Here is a 25,244-nt window from a genome sequence, read left to right as displayed (position 1 = left end):
TGTCTACTTTTTTTTTTTTTTTTTTTTTAGTGCTTGCACCATGAATCCACTGCTCCTGGAGGCCATTCCCCCTCCCCCCCCGTTTTTTAAAAATAATTTATTTCTTTATTGGGGAATTAATGCTTTACATTCAACAGTAAATACAATAGTTTGTACATGCATAACATTCCCAAGATTCCCATTTAACAATACAACCCCACTATGTCATTCATCATCTTTCATGGACCTGTATTCTCCCACCCACCCACCCACCCCAGAGTCTTTTTTCTCTCCCCCTCTCTGTCTTCCCCTCCTCTTTCCATTTCTCTCTGTCTTATCCAACAATGACGACAACAAGAATAACTACAACAATAAAACAACAAGAGCAAGAAAAGGGCATAAATAAATAAATAATTTTTTAAAGCATAATATAATAAGATGGAATTATATGGAAGTCACTACTCCATAATTTTCAGGATATGGATATGAAAAGGCACATGGTTAATTCTGCTGCAATTATTATATTTCTTGGAAATTTGTGTGATTTATTTTATGGCTTTTGTCACAATAAGCTCAATAATACTACAGCAATTCCTTGTCTCTGTTCATGTACTTTGTGCAATTCTTTTATTCTTTTTGGAAATGGTATGAATGGGCATTACACAAATAAATGTCATACAGTACTTTTATCATCACATTCCTAATTAAGTATATTTTAGGAATTGCATTATTTTTCTTTATTATCACGATTAAATTAGTATATATAATTTATGGGAGTTTTATCACTTTGATAATATTAACAATATCTTCTAGTTGCAAAGGACTGTGAAAATGTAGCTTAATGCATTTGGAAGTAATTTGTTAGTAGATTCTATCAGTCTTACAAAACAGTTACACAGATAAGTTGTGTTCTTTTACTACTCATTATTTCAGTCACTGACTAATATCAATCCAGTATGTACCGAGTATTTGCCTGGCACTAGTTAAAGAACAGAGTATTCCTTTTACTGTCTCAGTGGGGAGACAGAGATTAAATATGTGGGAAGTGGTATGGTGAGAGATACTAAGGGTTCAGAGAACACAGGGAGAAGCATCTGTCACAGACAAGAGAGATGTGTAAGAGGTGTGTTCCTAAAAGAAGTCATATCTAAATAAAGTTATGAATCATGATAAGGGCACAGAATAACTGTGGAGCATCTGCTAGTAGAATTGTCATTGTGAATGGTTAGACTAAAAATCATCAGTGAAAACAGTGTTTGAAAGTTATAAAAGTGATTCTTTATGCCTCAATCATAGTGTAAAGAAACAAGTGGTAAGGACGTTAGAGATTGTATGAAATGCAAATTGATAGTTGGATAGTATATTTGCAAGAACTGTGTTAAATCAAGTCCAAACATGATTGGATCCTATGTCTGTCTTATGCAGAACATATTCAAAGTCTATAATTTGCTCATATGAGCAATTATTTTATTATAGCTATTTTAGCCATCACTTTCCAATCCTGCTAGAATGCGACTAACCCAACTACATATAATATAAAATATACTAACATGGCAGTATATAGTTTGACTTTGCCTTAAAAATTTAATAGAATTTAATGGAAAAAATTAATAGAAATGAAATTTAGACTTATTTAATTCTCATAATATTTAAGCTCTGCATACTATATGATGCAGAATCATAGGAATTCTATTTCATGCAACAGTCACATTTCCTTACTATGCTTATTAATAACAATGATGCTGAGTTCAGTACATTCCAAAGAAATAGAATTTTATCATAGAATCATTTATATTGGGAAATTTACAACTGTTCCTAGCTCAGTTCCCAATTTCAAAATTACATTCCAGCATTCACCCCAAACTAAGATATTTTGTTGGCAGTTTAAGGTTCAGTTGGAAATACAGGAACAAATTCTGCCATCAGCTATTTGAATTACTGCACTTCATTAAGACTTTTACAGTAATAAAAATAAAATGTTTTTCTAGCTATGGTTAGTCACAGGGCCACAATCTAGAGTAACTTAAAATACTTACTTTTAGTTCATTATTTGTGAGGATAAAGGTTCCATTTGTAAAAGTATCCACAATCAAATGGTAAGTGATATTGTTATTGGGAGTGGTTCCATCCTTATCTGCACATTCTAGAGAGACTAACAGAGTTCCAACTAGAGTATTTTCAGGAAGTTCAAGTCTGTAGTAAACAAAGAATGAGAAAAATGTGTTATAATATAATCTAGATTTGATATCTAATTTTAAATGTTTAAACATATGCTTACAAAAATATATGGTTATATTTTGAATAACCATATCTTCCAATAATAAAATTAGTGTTGGTGAAAAACTGAAAGTTGAATTATTTGGTTTCATTGCTAAGACCTAGACAAATTAGGCTGCTATTGAGCTCTATTAATAAACATCACATTTAATGAGAAATACAATATATTATCAGGGGGAAATGCCTATTTGAGCCACAAATTCATTTTTTTCTAGTTGATGAAGTCTAATACAGAAATGTTCTGAAATGTCTTGTTCTTTACTTTTACCTTCCGGCATATGTTATTATTATACTCACTAAACAGTAAGAAAACTGAGAATTGAAGGGGCTATCATGACAAAAAAAGATATATATATATTTAAAAAACCTCTTGATCTGCCTGTTATGCAGTATATTTTTCTTGATAGTAAGAAATACATTGTCAGGAACTTCTTTAAATAAATATAAGACCTGGACTAATGAACTATCTTCCTCTGTGCACTGTTAAAACTAAAATCCCTACTACTGATATTTTTTTAAAGTTATTTAACAAATAGTTTTGTGTTACTTTGACTAATATTACTATGTCCCTTCTCTGTATTCCAGTCTGCATACAGCACTAACAGACAATGACAATGGGGCACAATGGAAGTCATGGGAAAATGTAATTTATTCAGAGTACCTGCCATATTTTCCCTCTCTCTTTACCTTCCATTTGCATGGAAATAAAGGGCAACAATATAGTAAAATTGGGAGGCCCAAAGACTCTACACCACTGAGTCACAGCATAGTATGTCACTCAGTGTAGCCAACCAGCTTTCACTGCACTTTGCATATGGGACAGAGAAATATTCATTGGTTGGCCTTGGAAAGTTCATTGAGAGGCATAATTGAAGAGCACAAGACTTGTAAGCACTGAGTATGGACATTAAGTAAAGATCTGCAGATTGCTAACTAGAAGATAAAATGAAAGGTAACTATTGTGGAACTAACTGGCTGAAGATTTGTTGATTAGTATTTCTGCCTCTATGTTTTTTAAAGTAAAACATATTATCTCTGGCAATAAAATAAAATAAAAGAAGCTTATAAATAGTCAATTTTTTGAAGTAAAGCAAGACTATTACACATTATATATAGGTGAATTTTAGACTATATTTTCCCAAAGTGACCAAATATGTGTCTGAGAGAATACTAATAATAAACATTTCAACAATAGGGAATAAATTATTCAAAAGGCCATCACTTCTTTTTTTTTTCAAAAAAAAGAATTTATTTATTTATTCATGAGGAAGACAGGAGGAGAGATAAAACCAGACATCACTCTGGTACATGTGCTGCCAGGGATCGAACTCAGGACCTCATGGTTCAGAATCCAATGCTTTATCCACTGTGCCACCTCCCAGACCACATGGCTACCACTTCTGTATCATTGTATAAAATAAAATAAAATATCCCCTAAGCAGAAACTGCAGTTAATAAAAAGTTTTCATTTCTCATTTCCATAACTATGGAACTTGTCCAAATCATTTATTTCAGTTTGTCTCTTGTTTCTAGACAATATGAAGTAAACATATCAGTGATTTTTCTCAGGAGGAAATTATTTATTGGAATAAAGTTTGTTATTCAAACAACACATTACCAGAATATTTCTTTACTAGGCTAAGCATTTTCTGAAGAGCTAAGTATTCTGTAGAGGAAAATGTTATAAGAATTAGGGTATCTGGATTTTAGGATCTAGTCCATTACTAAATAACTATGCTAATTTTGTAAGTCAATTAGATCAAACAGGTTTGCTACTCCATTTATATAACATTTTATGCCTGTACATTTTGTAGTTTAAAAAATCAAGTCTGGATATACTTATGGAACTGTCTTTAAATATTTTCAACAAAAACTTAAAAAAATTTTTTTTCCTTTATTGGGGGAATTAATGTTTTACATTCAACAGTAAATACAATAGTCTGTACATGCATAACATTTCTCATTTTCCACATAACAATACAACCCCCACTAGGTCCTCTGTCATCCTTTTCCAGGACCTGTACTCTACTCGCCACCCACCCCCCAGAGTCTTTTACTTTGGTGCAGTACACCAACTCCAGTCCAGGTTCTGCTTAGTGTTTCATCTTCTGATCTTGTTTTTCGACTTTTGCCTATGAATGAGATCATCCTACTTCATTCTTCTGTTTCTGACTTATTTCAATTAACATGATTCCTTCAGGCTCCATCCAAAATGGGCTGTAAATGGTGATATCACAATTTTTAAAAGATGAGTAGAATTACATTGTGTATATGTACCACAATTTGCTCAGCCACTCATCTGTTGTTGGACCTGGGTTGCTTCTAGGTTTTGGCTATTACAAATTGTGCTGCTTTGAACTAGGTATACACAAATCTTTTTGGAGAGGTGTGTTGGGTTCCTTAGGATATATCACCAGGAGAGGAATTACAGGGTCATAGGGTTGTTCCATTTCTAGCCTTCTGAGAGTTCTCCAGACTGCTTTCCACAGGGGTTGGACCAATTTACATTCCCACCAGCAGTATAGGAGGGTTCCTTTGTCCCCACAACCTCTCCAACATTTGTTGCTGCTACCTTTTCTGATGTATGACATTCTCACAGGAGTGAAGTGGTATCTTATTGTCTTTACTTGTATTTCTCTGACAATTAATGACTTGGAGCATTTTGTCATATGTCTTCTTTGTAATTAGATTCTCAACAACAACTAGGACTTTTATCCATGAAATTCAGGAACCAAATTTATGGTTCCTGACAATATATATCAGAGATGAGTAGTGCTCTGGTCTATCTCTCTTTTGTTAAAAGCAATAATTAAAATTTTAATATTCTAAATGAATTATAGAATTGCAGAAATAATTGTCACTTAGTTAAAATGTGATTATACATCTCATTTTAATATTAAAGTTGTAATATGATAAAAATAACACTTTGGTATTTTTCCTAGTTTTAAATTGCATGCATTTGGTGACAAATTAAGCAGGTTTGATTACAGGAGAGTGGGGAGATAAAAGTAACAGCAAAGTGTTTGAATATAAAGTTAAAAAGAGAATGCAAGCTTCTTTAATCCAGAAATGGTATATTGCATGACACTTAATCATCTCTTTGAAGCACAAATTTGCTATTAACTTACATGTAAATGTCTTGTGTGCATTGAGGTGAATGGTCATTAACATCTTGTAGGATCACTGTGAATGTTCCAGTTATGGAGTGTACCCGTTCAAGTCATAAACTCTAAAATACAATACCCAAGAATGTGGGGTGACCGTATTTTCATAATCCAAAGGATGTGCAATCGTGACATCTCCTGAATCTGAAAAAAAGATGTAAATTTCTTGAAAACTCACTAGATCAGTAAGTTGTGATTAAAATAGTGATTTGGAAAATGATTCTATGCATAAACTGAAGGACAAAATCACAACTGACCTAATGAAGCTTATAAACTAGTCACCACAGAGGATCTATTGGGAGTCAATAGTGATAGAGGAAGATAGATTCCTTCTAAACTAAATAAATCAAAAAACATTTCATGGAAATACCCATAGTGTTTGAATAAAGGTTGCATAAAAGTCTATGGGCTGTGTTAAAGCACAGGATATTCAGACTGAGACCATTAAAGTGGAGTGGGTATGACATGATGAAAGGAAGCTGTTATTAAGACGAAGCCGAAGAAGAGGAGAACATAAGACAGGCACTTAAAACTGATATTAAAGTACAAGAAAGACAAAAATACATGCAACACAGATGATTTACAGAAAAATACATTACACTGTTGAACACTGGGTGAAAAACATTCAATTCTAATAGTGGTGGAAAGAAAAAAAATCTAATTCATGATTAGCAAGTGAATCTGATAAATATTCTAATAGACGATGGATCAAATAAATGGAGTAAAAGATATGAGAAAAAGTAATATATATACATATGTATATATCTTCACTACACTTCATCAGTTTTGAAAGTATGTTTTTAAAGATGAAATTCATTATAATAAGATAGAAGTTTATTAATATAGGGTATATACTTTCCTTATCAAAGCAATTTGGCTAAAAATATCCTGCATACTTTTTTTTTAAATTGCCATATACATATCACTATCATCTAGGCTTCTTTTATGTTTATGACTGCATTCTAAAATTCTATATTATATTTTAAATAAAATATATGTTAAATTATATTTTAGTTTTTCTTTCTTTTTTCATGTTTTAACTTACTTAAAACTGAGAAAGAAGGGGGAGATGGAAAGAGAGACATTTGCAGCACTGCTTCACTGCTTGAAGCTTCCTCCCTGCTGGTGGGGAAAGGCTGGAACCCAAGACTCTCAGCATGATAACATGTGAGTCACTGCTAGGCCCCTCTATGATTATTGTTTAAAAATATAGTGTAGGGGAGTCGGGCTGTAGTGCAGTGGGTTAAGCGCAGATGGCGCAAAGCACAAGGACCGACATAAGGATCCCGGTTCGAACCCTGGCTCCCCACCTGCAGGGGAGTCGCTTCACAGGCGGTGAAGCAGGTCTGCAGGTGTCTATCTTTCTCTCCTCCTCTCTGTCTTCGCCTCTTCTCTCCATTTCTTTCTGTCCTATCCAACAACAACAACAATAATAACTACAACAATAAAACAACAAGGGCAACAAAAGGGAATAAATAAATTTTAAAAAATATATAGTGTATATTCAATAACATATACTTAAATATTAATCTTTTCTGCACTTTAATGACTACTACATTTGCAAGATTATTTGAACCAATTTTCAAGGTTTAGGTTCTGTTCCTGCTGCCCATTAACATAATTTCCATCAGTATCACATTATCTGAAATGAGAGGTTTTATAATATGATTCAATATCTACTGGGGTCAGTTCCCATTATTTTCATGTTCCATTTTATTTTTTTACTCCAGGGTTATCGCTGGGGCTCAGTGACAGCACTACAAATACAGTGCTCCTGGAGGCATCATTTACTTTTTTTTTTAAGGGGGAGATAGAGAAGTAGAGATACAGAGAGACACCTGAAGACCTACTTTATCACTTGTGAAACGCCGTATGTAAGAAGCCTGACTCATAAAGGGATCCTTGCACGGGTCCTTCCGCTCCATAATTAGTGCACTTAACTCAGTACGCCACCACCTGGCCCCTGATGTTCCACTTTTTCCTGTTTCATTTTCTAACTCAAATCAGAGTGATGTTGTAATAAGGAAACATACTACTGGGGCCAGGAGATGGCGTACCTGGTTAAGAACACACACTACAATGTGCAAGGACCTGGCTTCAAGCCCCTAGTCCACCCCTACAGGAAGAAAGCTTCACAACAGATGAAGCAGGGCTGTGGTGTCTCTGTTTCTTTCCCTCCCTATCTACCCTTCTACTCTCAGTTTCTCTCTATCTAATAATTAAATAGATTTATTAAAAGATACAGAAACATATTACCTTTCTGTAAAATAAGCTTTCTTCTTTATAGCTGTTATTTATCTTTAGTTATATAAGCAAAGTTGTATTTGATTCTGACCATCATTGCTTATACTGAAATCGCTTGTTATTTTGATTGCCTATACTTCATTCTTTAGCCAACTCCTCAGTCAGAACTCAGTAACAGTATTTCCCGAGTTCTTCCAGGTTTCCAAAATTGCATGTTTTCTATACTTAATAAGGTTATTTTTCTATGTATAAATTTATTGAATATGTTTTGTGTCTTTGATTTTTCTAAAGATATTATATGTCAACTTGTGGGAAAGAGTTATGTGGAAAATACTGTTTACAATTTGATATCACTTTCTAGTGAGCGATGATGTGTTTTTTGCTTGAAATATTCCTTTTTTTTTGTTATTAAGTAATTCACTATAACAAATCAGAATCAGTCTTTTATATATCTTTTTTCAGGAAGCTAGTTTGACTTCTTAAATATGTAACGCATTGTCTCAGTTTTTAATTAGAAAGTGCTGAGTGATATTTTCTGGTATTTGCTATGCTACATTGTATTTACTTCCTTCTTTGGCAATTTTTAGAATTTGCTGTGAGGTATTGACTCTTCTCTGGCTATCTCTATGTCTAATATCCTTTTCTCTTCTAACTTTGGTCTTATCATTATGAAACATTTTTAAATAGTCACAAAATAATCAGGAAAATATTTTTCCTTAGACATTTGAGGGTAAATTGTTGACCTGACATACAATCTTCCAAATACTTTGAAGTTTATTTTCTGATAATGTGGTGAAAAATAACCACATCACAAACAACAAATTCAGGAAGTTAAAAGCAATACATCAAATAATGAGACTCATGTTAAGTTTAACCAATTGCCCCCAATAGTGTTTTTTTTCTTCCAAATCATTTTATTGGAGGACAGTTTTTGACATATGAGTACAATTTCTCACTACCCTGTGATAAGTATCTGCATATCATTTCTACTCTCAAGTTAGAACTGCTATTATGTTCACTAGTTTCTCTTTATCCTCTCCTTCTTCCCCAGACTTCTTTACACTGGCCTAATAATCAGTAACATTTTTATAGCAAAAAGGTGCAGGACAGAGTCATGCATTGTAATACACTTTAATCTTCTTCAATCTGAAAGACTTCAATATTGAAAGCCAAAATTGTTGCTTCAGGCTTTCAATATTCCCTTGAGCTTTATGACCATGTTAATTTAAAACATCAAATGCTGATAATTTTGTAGGCTTTTCCTAAATTTGCATTTGTTTAATGCCTGCTTATGATTACATTTGGGTGATGCAGTTTTGTATTCAGTATTACAGAAGTTTTACCATGCTCTTACTGCATACTATCATTTTCTTCACTACTGATAATGCTCACTCTAATTACGTGACTTAAAAGATGCCAATTTTCTTCACTCCAAAGTTTCTGTTTTTGTACTTTGCTATTAAATAATGAGTATTTTTTTAAGTTTACTTGTTTTACTTGATATAGCAGACAAATTGAGAGGGAGCAGTAGAGACAATGAGAGAGACAAAGAGACATCTGCTGCTCTGCTTCATCACTTGTGAAGCTCTCCCTCTGCTGATGGGGGCAAAAGCTTGAATCCAGATCCTTGTGCACAGTGCATCCTGTGAGTACCCATTCATTGGGGAAACTGACGATCCTTCCTAGCCGACTGAATCCACATGGATCCCAGTCACTTTGAAAGCCAGCAACAAGCAGCTCCTGACAGCTTTCAATCTGATGCTGTTGACTGGCTACGAAAGAAGGGCAAACGATAGAAGAAGAAGTAATACGTGCACTTAACCAAGTGTACTACCAACTGGGCCCAAATATTGACTATTTTATGATGAGATATTTTCAATCTCTGTAAGTAATTTTCTCTTCAAACTGATCATTTATTTATACTTCTATGAACTCTATCTCAAACTATGTAGTTATAGTATACTATACAACTTTCATTTATTCATTTTAGTCAAAGAGATGAAGACAAAGAGGGGGGAGGGAGAGAGACAGTGAGAGAGAAACCAGAGCACAAGTCATCTTAGCTTATGGTGGCTTTGGTATTGAGTCTATGACTTCAGAGCCATAGGCATAAAAGCTTTTGACATAACAGTATGGTTTCTCCTAGCCCTGCAACATATTTTTTTTCTATTTTGATATTTAAATTTCTCTATATTTGGCTGGAAAGAACCAATTCAAGGTTCCCCTTGTCATTCTCTTGTTTTATGCTATCTGCCACAATATCATTTTGGTTCACATTACATTTTATTTTCTGTGAACTCAAATGACATTTTCTTTATGAATAAGTAAAATGGCATTTAGAAATCAGTATCTGGTAAGTTAGAGATCAATATCTGACTCAGTGGGAGAGTGCATAGCTCACATGATACAAGTATCTGAGTTTGATCCTTAGTACCTAATAAAAGGGGAAAAAGTCGGTAACAAGATAATAAGTGTGCTTATTGCTACCATGGTATCATCACCTTAACCTTTTCCACTCTTCCAGTAAACTTAGCTACAGGTTGATATCTCTGTATATATATACATAAAATTCTTGGGTTGTGGGAAAAGTCGTAGTATTTTTCTTTTTAAAAAATGTTTTCTTTTTTTAAAAAAAACTTAATTTTTTTATTAGACAGAGACAGAGAGAAATTGAGGGGAAGGGGCAATAGAGATGGAGAGAGACAAAGAGACACCTGCTTCCCCACTCGTGAAGCTTTCCCCCTGCTGGTGGGGACCAGGGGCTTGAACCCAGTTCCTTGTGCACTGTAGTGTGTGCACGCTTACGCAGGTGTGCCACCACCTGGCCCCCATAGTATCTTTCTATACAAAAATGTGTCATGACTTTTCTAATAACCCAACATATCAATATTTGTGTAAATACATACACATCTTCATGTACATACAATTACACTAAAAAACCTAGGTTAGCTTTGAGGGCTTCAAGTTGAATTCATCCTCATATGGTTCATTCCATTTTTCCAATTTTGAACTTTTGTAAATTATATATATGTAAGAGAAAATCTCTCTTCTCTCTCTCATCAGCAGTACTACACTTACTTCATATTTTAATCTTTGCTTATACTCTTTGCTTAATGGTCGTATTATGATATGAAACCTCCATAAGTTTCAGAGACTCTGCTTAAGCCCTGACATACTATGGGAGCACCCCTGCATAAGTCAATTTCCTCACTTCTTTCAGGTTCTGCTTCTTACTTCGTGTTTGTTTTTTGTTTTTTGTTTTTTGTTTTTACTATTCTTAGGATAGTGAGTGTGTACTTACTTCTCTGCTCATTTTTAAAATTGTATATCCTTTTGATTTTATTTATTTATTTATTGGATAGAGACAGAGGGAAATCAAGAGGGACACCAGAAGCAGTGCTTCATCACTTATGACTCTTCTCCCCTGCAGGCGAGGTCTGGAGGGCCTGAATCTGGGTCCTTGTTATTATAAGATTTGCACTCTAGTGGGTGTACAACTCACTTTCCACTACATCACATCTTAAGAAGAGGATGATCTTTTCTTAACTGTCTCTTCCTCTTATTTTATACCATTTTATTTTATAGGCTATAGGAGTCATCAGATCCTGACTGCTTTATCATATATAATACACTAGAGCTATAAGAACTATAATCAAACTGAATTCAAGTGTGGGATTGGCTACAAAAATTAACTATGTGGGTTTGGTTAAATTAAAAACTTTCCAGATATCATATATCAGATATACATTATTGACTTAAAATCCAAATAAGTTATTATATATAAAAATAATTTATGAGAATATATAGTATATACTATTTAATTAGTGTGTCCATTATTATGGTTTCCTTGAGAAAATTTACCTCTCAGAGATGAAATTCTAGTGAGCACTGCTATGGGTTTGAATCTTCTGGGAATCTCTTGGGGCAGGCACAATTTCCATAATCCTGATAAGGAATACTTTATTCCATATAAAATACATGAAACATATTAATATAATGCTGGATATATATATTTATCTTTATATAATCAAGCTTGTTTTAGCTGAAAACACACTTCATATTAATACTTTACAAAATTATTATCAACAAAAATTTGTACATTTATTGAAAATTCTTTTTGTATACTTATAAATTCATAATATAATGAATCTTCTATATCTCTATCAATTGCTGTCAGCTTTACTTTGTTCCAACAGGCAGATTTTCATAAATATTTATAGGTGCATCTGGCATGTATCTGTGGGACAAAAGAGATTTTTTAATCATTTAATATAAACAAATATCTCTTTTTATCTATGTCACCCATGAAATATTTTAAATTATATGTGACATATAATTTGTAAGAGTTTCAAGATTCTGGGGTTTAAAGATCTTCTTTTTCACATATTAAAAAAGTTTACATATTATAAAATGAAATTAGAAGTTTCCATATGCCCATACTATTCTGTGGTTCTATTTATTGGCAAATTATATTTTATTCCAGATAATAAAATATTACACACACTGATGCTATCATTTAGATTACATGTACATTTGGATATATTTTGATATTGGAAGATACTTATGGAGTAAATCTTTCTTATTGAATACTTTGATTTCACAATACAGAAAGTTTCTACAAAATTTTGTCAAGTAAAATTAACAGGATAATAGGGAGCTTTAAAGTATTATTCCATCAAAACACGACTCTTCTGTGGTTTCCAGATATTTCTTTTCCAAAATATTAATAATGTTGACTTCAATTATATAAAAAGTATATGTCTTGAAATGTAGCACTCTTCCAGGTTTGCCTTCTAGATTATTTTGAAATCTTGTAAGAAAGTTGACATTGAGGGTAACAAAAGATTGTTATTTTCATCATTAAAAAATTTCTAGTGTATATATCTTCTTCAAGTTTGTGAGCAACTGCGCCTTAATCTTGTTTTCTAGTTCTACTCTCAACTCTACCACTGTCTTCCCAGACAGTATGTCTGGTCTACCCCCATGTTAGCTACCAAGCTCAAGCAAAGATCATTAAGACAAAGGCTCCTAGGAACATTTCTAAAATAGACTTCATAGTTTCCTTCTACCCTAAGTTCCCTATTTTCATCTGCTCTATTCCTATTTTATGGTTCTTGTTGATTAAACATTTTTGTCCTGATTTCAATTTTATTACATTTCAGCTACCAAGTTCCAGATGCTACTAAAATTCCATTCTGGTTTCCCTGGGTAGATAGATGATCTTACCAATGCTTCCAGGAACCTCACCTCTCTAGAGCCCTACCCCACCAGGGAAAGATAGAAATAGGCTGGGGCTATGTATCAACCTGCCAATGACCATGTCCAGCACAAAGGCAGCGACGGAAGTCAGAACTCCCACCTTCTGTACCCCAAAAAGAATTTTGGTCCATATTTCCAGAGGGATAGACAATAGGAAAGTTTTTTAATGGAGGGGATGGGACACAGAACTCTGGTGACAGGAACTGTATGGAATTAACACCCCACTCCATTATAATTATAAGCCTTATAATCTTATAAATCAATATTAAATCACTAATAAAAACATTTTAAAAGAAAAACAAATGATGCATTCTTAGTGATTAAATCTTAACATTTAAATATTTAGATTACCCACAGCTTACGTAATAATAGGACTCTCATCGTTAACATTTTGGATGTTTATAGTGATGGTGCCAACACATGATTCCAGAGACAGGTTCCCTCTATTTCTCACAGTAATTACTATCTGGAAATCCTAAAATAAATAACAGAAGACAGGATATGGAGTGCTTTTTCATTTCTTTTTGAGAGCTTAAATATATAAATTTCCTTCACATAAAAAAACCTTTCAGAATAAGATAGAAAATACTTAATACTTTGCAAGTCTAAGTATGTAAAACTATTCTCAGAACAACCGAAGTCATTTGTTAAGTGTATTATCTGTGCTCTTATACAGATTTCTGCAATTAATTCTACCTACCAACTTTTATGGAAATTTGCCTATATTTTTAAACATTGGTTTTGTTATGCTATGCTGCAGGCAGGAAAGCTGATTAATTTTGTTGGGACAACAAAAACAAAAATAGTTACTTAAATTTCATTGTTTAGAAGAAAAATCTGTGAAGCTGAAAAACTAGTTTATTTTTGGAAAAATCTGAATAAACATGTATTCTTCAGGAACCTCAAAACATTTTATTTAATATTCCAGATGTGAAAAAAAAAACTAAGACATGTAGGCTAATACATAATAACAAAATATATAAGTAATTTACTCCATAAGTTAAGTTTATGTTTTGATGAAGTAATAATTATTTAAATGCTATTTCATAAAATTTAGTGAAATATATTTCTATACTTAGAAAGTGTTACACTATAAACAAAATAGTAGAAACAAAAAGCACTTCAAGGTGTTTTACTTGTACTATATTCTACCAAATTAAATCTATATCCAGTAATACATCAATAACATAAAAAAACAAGATAAAAACTAAATCAAAATGTGATTTATCCAATAGCCTATTATCACTTATATAAAGCATTATTCAGAAAAAAATACATAAAATGCTTAACAGGTAAGGGAATTGTTGTTTAAAACAATAGTTAATCCTCAAGTTGGATAATTTTCCCTTTTCTTTGACATTATATTAAAAATAATATTTGAGTGATTTAATAGTTCAATTGAATACTGTGCTGCACTTTGCGATGTGCACAACTCTGATTCAAATCTGCACCCCCTAAAATACCAAAACAAACAAACAAAAAATCCGCCCCCAGTACATTAAAGTAAGCTTTGATGCTGTGGGTCTCTCTCATTCCCTCTTTTTCTCTGTGTCTTTTCAAAAAATTTTAATTAAAAATAAAAATAATTATGTATCCTATGATGGCAAAAATATTCTGAGTTAGCCAACTGTTTGTTAATTTATTCTCAAGATATGCTTCTACTACTAAATCCTGATATTTAAAATGAACAACACACATTTTTTTAAATTTTATTTCTTTTTAAATAGATACAGAGAATCAGAGAAAGAGAAAATATCACAGCACCAATGGTTCTATGTGGTGGGGCCAAGCTCAAACCACATCAAGTGTATGGCAGTGCAGCACACTATCCAAGTTAGTTATTTTGCTAGCCCAGTAGTTTCTCTTCTTATATCAGGGTAATATATGTATGTATGAGAGAGAATAGTTTCTAAGATAAAACAAAAAGCCAACATTAGTAGTGTAACATAGTAGTAAATTTACAGACTTAAGTTTGGGTGTCTTCGCCCATCTATCAGTTGAATAATCTTTGGTAAATTGCATATTGACATTTATCTGAACTTAGTGCTTTCATCTGTAAAATGAAGGTAATAATGGTATCTAGTTCCAGTGTTTTCATAAATATTAGTTTTTATATGTAAAGTACTTTAATAACACCTAACATATACTAATTATAATACATTTTGTTTAGGAAAAATTAAAATATATATTTAGGTATTATATATCATTATAATAATAAGAACTCAGTATTTAATAATAAATGCTTTAAATAAGTAATGTTAATTCTTTCATTCAAGAGACATTTCTTGAGCATTGACTAGTTGATACATTATGCAAGAACTAACTTAAAAATAACCTTTCTCAAAAAAAGGGGGGGCAGATAGTATGATATGACTCATAGATGGAAACTTATGAAATGAGAACAGAAAAGGAAAACACAAAGAGAAACTTGGTCTGGGTGTGGTGCATTACACTGAAACAAGGGACTCCAAAGAAGGAGGGGGATGGAGTATGGTGAAGGGGCCCAGAGGTCCTGGTGTATGATGTTGGAAAGAGTCAAAGTTGGGGGGAAAGTGTTTTGTAGGCACATCTTTTGGTAAGATGGGAAATTGTACCCATGTGTCAACAGCTATACTACAATACATGGACACTCTGCACAAATAAAGCTCTCTGGGAAGTAATGCAATAAACATTCTGCTCTTAGAGAAGAAGGAAGAGGAGGAGGAGGAGAGGGAGAAGGAAAAGAAGGAGGAGCCAAGTGGTGGTGCACTTGGTTGAGAGCACACATTATAGTGTACAAGGACCTAGGTTCAAGCTCCTAGTCTCTCCTTAAGGCATGAAGCTTCATACGTGGTAAAGCAGTGTCGCAGGGCTGTGTGTGTGTCCTTCTTTTTCTCCCCATTCCTCTCAACATCTCTCTGTCTTTATCTAAAATAAAATGAATGAATGAAAGTTTATTTTTTTTTAAAGAAATGGCCCTCTATGGAGAAAAGCATATTCTAGTATGGAATAAACATACCATAAAATGGATTAAAGTTTATTAAATGATTATTTGTTTCTATTATGTTATAATGACATTAATGGGAAAAAGCTGATTTACAAGTCTGTTGTTGTCGTCACAAAATTAAAGTGCCATCTATCCCATTTTGGGTATCAGTACACCACACCCCCCCACCCACTTGTTGTCCACCAGAGGAGGACAAATGTTTGCTTTTAATCAGGTGGGTAGGGTAAAATTATTTGTTACAATCTTCTCAGAATTCCACCAAGATAAAAGTCTAAAGGGAAGAACAGAAGTGATAAGACTATATTTAATCTGATCCAAAATAGCTAAAACACAGTATTAGCATATAAACATATCTAAGACTGGTAATGCCCTAGGGAGAATATATGTCCTTTGTGAGGACTAATTTCTCAATATTTTCTGAATGAGCAAACATGAAAAGTTCTTTTGACAATGAACTTAGGTATGGGGGAAATGAGTAAATGAATCATTTTAAACTTTATATTCATGGAAAGTAGGAGTAGAACACTATTATTAGAAACCTCAGGTTAAATTAAAGTATTAAGAAAATGAATCAGGGACTGGGAGGTAGCACACCAGGTTAAATGTACATATTACTAAGCACAAGGAGCCACTCAGCTCAAGAATCTCGATTCAAGCCAACTCCCCACCTGCAGGTGAGTTGCTTTACAAGAAGTGAAGCAAGTCTGCAGGTGTCTCTCTCCCTCTCCCTCCCCCTCCCTCCCTCCCTCCCTCCCTCCCTCCCTCTCTGTCTCTCTCTTTATCTCTCTCTCTCTCTCTCTCTCTCTCTATATATATATATAGACTAAAACTGTAGAAAAGGCTCATTGCTTAATATAAATTGCCTGCCACTACCCTACAAAAAAATTACACTCTCATTGAAACATTTAAACAGTAATTTTTAAAATCATGACAAGATTTCTCACATGACTATATATATATATATATATATATATATATATATATATATATATACAATGTTCCAAATGAACATAGAAACATCTTCAAAATATAAGCTTTCCAAAATCAAGAATTTATTAAATGCATTATAAAGCATGATGAAATGGGATTTATTAAAAAAAAACCTTTAAGAGTGGCCATACATATGCAAATCAATAAATGTAATATGCCACATTAACAAATGAAAGGATGGAAATTATATCAGTGGCACAGAAAAATAAAAAAGGCATTCTACAAAAATTAAACATGCTCTGATAATAAAATCTCTCAACAAAGTGCATAAAAATAGATAAAGGACCTCAACACAACTATTGTATACAAAGGTGAAAAACTAAAACTTTGCCTTTCAGATAAGAAATAAGACAGGAAAGTCTTATATTAATACCTTTTTAAAACATAGATTTGGAGATACTTATAAGATAAATTTGGGGGCCAGGTGGTGGCTGATCTGGTTGAGCCCACATGCATAAGAACCTAGATTCAAGTTGTTGTCCCCACCATCATAATAGAAACCTAATGAGTGGTGGAGAATTATTAAAGTCTCTCTCTCCTTCTGTCTTCTCATTTCTCTCTATTTCTATAAGAAAAAAGTAAAAATAAATGCACTTCACTACCCTGGTGGAAAAAGAAGAAAATTTAAAAAATTTGAAGTAAACAAACGAAATACATCCATAGACCACATGTTAGGCCACAAAGACAGCATCAATAAATTCAAGAGCATTGAAATCATCCCAAGTATCTTCTCAGACCACAGTGGAGTAAAACTAACATTTAACAACAAACAGAAAATTATTAAAAGTCACAGAATTTGGAATCTAAACAACATACTCCTTAAGAACCACTGGGTAAAAGATTCACTCAAACAGGAAATTCAAATGTTCCTGGAAACTAACGAAAATGAAGACACAACCTATCAAAATATTGGGGACACAGCTAAAGCAGTACTGAGAGGGAAACTGATAGCCATACAATCACATATTAAACACCAAGAAAAAGCTCAAATGAATGACCTCACTGGACACCTCAAGGACTTAGAGGAAGAGGAACAAAGGAAACCTAAAGCAACCAGAAGGACAGAATTCACTAAAATTAGAGCAGAAATAAACAACATCGAATATAAGAGAACCATACAAAAGATCAATGAAGCCAAATGTTGGTTCTTTGAAAGATTAAACAAAATCGACAAACCCCTAGCCAGACTCACCAAACAGAAAAGAGTGAAGACTCAAAATAATAGAATTGTAAACGATGGAGGAGATAATCAGAACTGACACCACAGAAATCCAGAGAATCCTGCGAAACTTCTATAAAGAACTATAAGCCACCAAGCTAGAGAATCTGGAAGAAATGGAACAATTCCTGGAAACATATGCCCTTCCAAAACTGAACCAAGCAGAACTACAAAATCTAAATGCACCAATCACAGACAAAGACATTGAAACTGTTATTAAGAATCTACCCAACAACAAAAGTCCTGAACCAGACGGCTTCACAAACGAATTCTACAAAACTTTCAGGAAACAGTTAGTACCCATACTTCTTAAGCTTTTCCATAAGATTGAAGAAACAAGAATACTCCCTTCCACCTTCTATGAAGCCAACATCACCCTGATACCAAAAGCTGATAGGGACACACAAAAAGGGAAAACTACAGACCAATATATCTGATGAACATAGATGCCAAAATATTAAACAAGATCTTGGCCAACAGGATACAGCAGCATATCAAAAAGATTGTTCATCACGACCAAGTGGGATTCATTCCAGGAATGCAAGGCTGGTTCAACATCCATAAGTCAATCAATGTCATTCACCACATCAATAAAAGTAAACCCAAGAACCACATGATTATCTCAATAGATGCAGAGAAAGCCTTTGACAAGATCCAACATCCATTCATGCTCAAAACTCTACAAAAAATGGGAATAGATGGGAAATTCCTCAAGATAGTGGAATCTATATATAGCAAATCTACAGCCAACATCATACTCAATGGACAGAAGATGAAAGCATTCTCCCTCAAATAGAGGACTAGACAGGGCTGTCCACTGTCACCATTACAAGTCAACATGGTATTGGAAGTTCTTGCCATAGCAATCAGGCAAGAGAAAGAAATCAAAGGAATACAGATTGGAAGGGAAGAAGTCAAGCTCTCACTATTTGCAGATGATATGATAATATACAGAGAAAAACCTAAAGAATCCAGCAGAATACTACTGGAAGTTACTGGGCAATATAGCAAGGTATCAGGCTACAGAATCAATGTACAAAAATCAGTGGCATTTCTTTATGCAAACACTAAATCTGAAGAAGAAGACATCCAGAAATAATTCCCCTTTACTGTTTCAGCAAAATCAATCAAATACCTAGGAATAGAGTTGACCAAAGAAGTGAAAGACTTGTATACTGAAAACTATGAGTCACTACTCAAGGAAATAGAAACTGATACCAAGAAATGTAAAGATATCCCATGCTCATGGATTGGAAGAATAAATATCATCAAAATGAATATTCTCCCCAGAGCCATATGCAAATTTAATGCAAAACCCATCAAAGTTACAGCAAGCTTCTTTAAGAGAATAGAACAAACACTACAATCATATATCTGGAACCTGAAAACACCTAGAATTGCCAAAACCATCTTGAGCAAAAGAAACAGAAACGGAGGCATCACACTCCCAGACCTTAAACTATATTATAAAGCCATCATCATCAAAACAGCATGGTACTGCAATAAAATAGGCACACAGAGCAGTGGAACAGAATTAAAAGCCCAGAAATAAATCCCCACACCTACGGACATCTAATCTTTGATAAGGGGGCCCAAAGGATTAAATGGAAGAAGGAGGCTCTCTTCAATAAATGGTGCTGGGAAAACTGGGATGTAACATGCAGAAGAATGAAATTGAACCACTTTATCTCACCAGAAACAAAAATCAACTCCAAATGGATCAAAGACCTATATGTCAAACCAGAAACAATCTTAGAGGAAAAATTTTAGAGGAAACAATCTTAGAGGAAAACACTGGTAAAACACTTTCCCACCTACACCTCAAGGACATCTTTGATGAATCAAACCCAATTGCAAGGAAGACTAACACAGAAACAAACCAATGGGACTACATGAAATTGAAAAGATTCTGCACATCCAAAGAAACTATTAAACAAACAAAGAGACCCATCACAGAATGGTAGAAGATCTTCACATGCCATATATCAGACAAGAAACTAGTCACCAAAATATATAAAGAGCTCAGCAAACTTAGCACCAAAATCAAATGACCCCATCCAAAAATGGGCAGAGGATACAAACAAAACATTCACCTCAGAGGAGATCCAAAAGGCTAACAAACATATGAAAAACTGCTCTAGGTCACTGATTGTCAGAGAAATGTAAATTAAGACAACACTAAGATACCACCTCACTCCTGTAAGAATGGCATACATCAAAAAGGACAGCAGCAACAAATGCTGGAGAGGTTGTGGGGACAGAGGAACCCTTTTGCATTGCTGGTGGGAATGTAAATTAGTCCAGCCTCTGTGGAGAGCAGTCTGGAAAACTCTCAGAAGGCTAGACATGGACCTTCCATATGATCCAGTAATTCCTCTCCTGGCATTATAACCCAAGGACTCCATAACACTCAACCAAAAAGAGGTGTGTACTCCTATGTTCATACCAGTACAATTCATAATAGCTAAACCTGGAAGCAACCCAGGTGCCCAACAACAGATGAGTGGCTGAGAAAGCTGTGGTATATATACACAATGGAATACTATGCAGCTATCAAGAACAATGAACCCACCTTCTCTGACACATCTTGGAAAGAGCTAAAAGGAACTATTTTAAGTGAGCTAAGTCAGAAAGATAAAGATGAGTATGGGATGATCCCACTCATCAACAGAAGTTGAGTAAGAAGATATGAAAGGGAAACTAAAAGCAAGACCTGACCAAACTGTAAGTAGGGCACCAAAGTAAAAGCCCTGTGGTGAGGGGTAGACATGCAGCTTCCTGGGCCAGTGGGGGATGGGAGGGATGGGTCACAGTCTTTTGGTGGTGGGAATGGTGTTTATGTACACTCCTAGTAGTATGTAGTCATATAAATCATTAGTTAATTAATATGAAAGGGGGAAAATTAATTGTATGTCTCAAGGTTTTTTAAAACACAGACTGAGTCTTTTTAATATATAGGCTGTGTAATTGATATGTGGACTTTCACAAAAGCCTAGACCAAGTAGATCAGAAGCAACCAATAGCACAGTTATATACAAGATACAAGGTACTGTACAGCAAACCCTGACAAAAGTACTTTTCAGTAGTTAACCCAATTACCAAATAATGTGATAACATTAACTATCGATTGTCTTTTTGAACCCTAAGACAGCAGGAACCTCACATCTCCACTATAGAGCCTCTACTTCCCCCAGTCCTGGAACCCTTGGATAGAGCCCACTTTCCCATATGCCTCTCCAAATCCATATCAAATAATATTGCATCTGCTGATCACAACCTAATAAATGCAATGATTGCCACCTCAACATGCTTCACTTCAGACTGTGTCCAGAGACTTCATGTGTGGAATGATAACCCTTCAGCTTCATTACTTGGGTGAGACCTTTCCTTCCATAGTATACTCTAATTCTATCTCAGGTGGTTCACTTTCTAACAAAGTCCCAAAATCTAGATATACACCAGTTTCTGTGAGAGAGAGCATATGTTCACACATATCCATAAACTACTACAAAATATATACCTGAAAGCAGATGTACACTAGAGTGTGCAGTGAGTATCCCCTAACACTTCCTCTCCACTATTCCAAGCTTTGGGTCCATGATTGCTCAACAATTTGTTTGGCTTTGTGTGTTAACTCTCTTTTCAGTCACCAGGTTCCAGATGTCATCAGGATGCTGGCCAGTCTTCCCTGGACTGAAGACCCCACCAATGTGTCCTGGAGCTCTGCTTCCCCAGAGACCCACCCTACTAGGGAAAGAGAGAGGCAGACTGGGAGTATGGACTGACCAGTCAACGCCCATGTTCAGCGGGGAAGCAATTACAGAAGCCAGACCTTCCACCTTCTACAACCCACAATGACCCTGGGTCCATGCTCCCAGAGGGACAGAGAATGGGAAAGCTATCAGGGGAGGGGGTGGGATATGGAGATTGGGTGGTGGGAATTGTGTGGAATTATACCCCTCCTACCCTATGGCTTTGTTAATTTATCCTTTCTTAAATAAATAAAAAAATTAAATTAAATAAAAAAACTTTTTTAAAAAAGCACACACAAGTATGGGTATTATTGAAGAAGATGTATTTTGAACTGACAGTTTGATTCATTTATCTGAAAATACTTGACTAAACAGAAATTAATGTTGTAAAGGGTGCCCATAACAATTTAAGAACTAAGCTTTTAACTCCAGACATCAAAAGTAATCTGAAATTTATTTTAAATTTTAGTTGTAGTTTTTTAAAGATTACTATATTTACGTCTTAGGGTATGTTTGGTAAATAACAGTTATTGGTATGATGAGAAATTTATTTTCTAGTGTTGCAGTTACAGCTTTCTGTAATATATAAGAAAGCATTCTGTCTTATATGTCCTGAAGTACAGCTTAAGGAGCCACATGCACTAAGTTATTAGCCGGTTTTAATCTATCTCATCTATGTATAATATCTGAGTGGCATGGTGAAATATTGCATTTTATAAAGATCTTTCTTTTATGAACATTAGTATGCTCTGCATTGTGATCCCCAATGCTTACAGCTAGGCTCAGTTTCAAGATGAATATTGAATATTTAAAGGATTTAATATATAAGTCATGTTTTAATGCATATATAGTTCCTGATCCAAAAAACCTAGAAGCTGTTGCATCTAAGGCCATTCCAAAACACAAACAACCATTGTTCTAATGGGAAACTTATATGATTGTCTGTAAGTGCACAACCAAAGTTGGCTCATCATACACTGTTGTTAGCAGAAGAATGAAGGCTAAATTTGAAGGCAAATTATAATCTAATCAAGAAGTATTAATTCTTGTTAATTCTTTCAACATTAAAAGTTAATTTTTGATTATAAAATAGGTTAAAAGTAACATTAATACTTTAGTTTTAATATTCCCAGTGCTAATTATTTTATGAGCATCACAAAATATTAAAATCTTTAATGACAAAACATTCTGTATTACTTTTTTACCCTTTCTTTTTCTATAACTAGTCTCTTATATGTTATTATTATTGAAACCAAAATATTTGAAAAGGTAACTTTTAATTTTTAGTTTTATGTTAATAACTAAGGAAACATATCAGAAATGGGATAGATAAAAGAGAACAAAACAGGAAAACATATTTCTTTAAATAAGTGTCAGTAGCTGCAGACACTAGATTTTTAAAGTGCTTCTGGTCCATTTATGTATGAAGGGCTACTGCTTACATTTTTAAGTCATATAATTGTAGTTCCTGATATAGTCATCTGTATAAATTATTTTTGTCACATCAGTGACTACTATAAGATATAAATAATTTTATTCCAAAACTGATGAAATCATTATTGCTCAGTTAAAATGTGAGCATCCTTTATAAAAAATTTAGAACACAGTTGATAAAATGCTCACTTCAACTTCTTGTTCTGGATCTGGATCTCTGGCAAGAATCATATGTATAAATGCAGATGCAGGAATATTTTCAGGGACAGACACTGAAACACCTATATAAACATACAAACCACAGGCAAAACGTCAAAGAAATTATCTGCCAGTTTTTACTTATAAAAATCAAAAACCATTATGCTTTAAGTATATCTCCTTAGAGCAGTTTTTTAATGATACTGGTAGAAAAAAAAATAACTAATCATTCTTATTAAATACCCATTTAGGAAGAGCCAACACAACAATATGTTTCATATTTTTATATTTATATTTTGAGCTATTTTTTGAAATGCTATATAATTGCATAGTTTCTGGCACAAAATCAATAGCCATTGAAATACGTTATTTCAACTTTAGAAAACCATATGTTAGATAATTGGTTTTCTCTATTTTCATAATAATACAGTAAAAAATGAAGCACAGGCTGTGAAGTCTGGAAAACATGCATTTGAATTTCTGATCCATAAAACTTCTCATCTATACAATGAGACAAAACTCATCTCCATGAGTTTTGGAGAGTGGTTGAGGAGTAAATAAAGTATTACACATAATACCTCTCAAAGGTGTTCTATAAATACCTTTTGTTTTCCTTCAGCCACTGCTCTTCCTTTGAATGTTAACAACTGTGATTCATCTCACTTCAAAATTGAATATTATATAAAAAACTCACATTTAAGCCATAGGTAGTTTACTCACATCTTGTCTGGTGTTACAATTGATACTCTTAAAAAAAAAAAACTATTCCTGCTGGGTTTGAGAGACAGCATAATGGTTATGCAAAAGATTTTCATGTCTGAGGCTCCATAGTCTCAGATTCAGCCCTCAGCACCACCAAAAATCAGACCAGCAGTGCTCTGGTCTTTCTCTCTGTGTCTCTCTCTCTATGTCTTTCTCCCATTAAATAAATATATATTTTTTCATTCCAGATGTCTGTGCACTTGAATCTTGATTAGCAAATACACAGAATATTAACAATGAAGAGGTGTCATGGCAAATGTCTCACATCAGTGGGTTATCTGATACATTTAATTTTATAAATAGTTCTTACATCTGACAACTAAGTATGGTATGAATATATAAACATGTTTATAACTGAAAGATATTTCATAATGATATAATGATTTTTATTATGAAGCTGAAATTTCTAACTATAGCTGGAACATTAAGAAGTATTAAAACAATTGAGGTGGCAGCGGTTCTTCTTCTTCTAGCGTTTGCCCTTCTTCCGTAGCCAGTCAGCTGCGTCAGGTTGAGCCTGATGTAAAGTTTCGAGACCTCCTTTGAATCTGGAGAGGTGGCAGTCGTTGACTATGTGGGTCATAGTCTGTCTGTAGCTGCAGGGGCAGTTCGGGTTGTCTCTGGCTCCCCAGCGATGGAACATAGCAGCGCACCGGCAGTGGTGCACCCGGTTAAGTACACATATTACCATGCTCAAGGACCCAGGTTCAGCTCCTGCTCCCCATCTGCAAGGGGTGGGTGCTTCACAAGTGTTGAAGCAGGTCTGGAGATATCTATATTTTTCTCTCCCTATCTCCCCTCCCTTCTCAAATGTCTCTCTGTCCTATCAAGTATAACAGGGGAAAAAAGGGGGGGGGATGGCTAATGGGAATGGTGTATTCATAGTGCCCACACTGAGAGCGATAACCCTGGTGGAACTAAAAATAATAATAATAAAAATAGGTCTAGGGTAGATAACATAATGGTTATGCAAAGAGACT

At 34.2% G+C, this 25,244-nt stretch overlaps 1 pseudogene; it reads right to left on the bottom strand.

Annotated features, from left to right (window-relative positions):
• LOC132539723 (cadherin-related family member 3-like) overlaps positions 1-25,244 on the bottom strand; it is a 208,172-nt pseudogene that overhangs the window by 58,012 nt on the left and 124,916 nt on the right.

This window comes from Erinaceus europaeus, chromosome 8 (assembly GCF_950295315.1).
Source record: "Erinaceus europaeus chromosome 8, mEriEur2.1, whole genome shotgun sequence".
NCBI classification, from domain to species: domain Eukaryota; kingdom Metazoa; phylum Chordata; class Mammalia; order Eulipotyphla; family Erinaceidae; genus Erinaceus; species Erinaceus europaeus.
The sequence above is the reverse complement of the archived record's forward strand: the minus strand, read 5'-3'. Positions and strand labels throughout refer to the sequence as shown.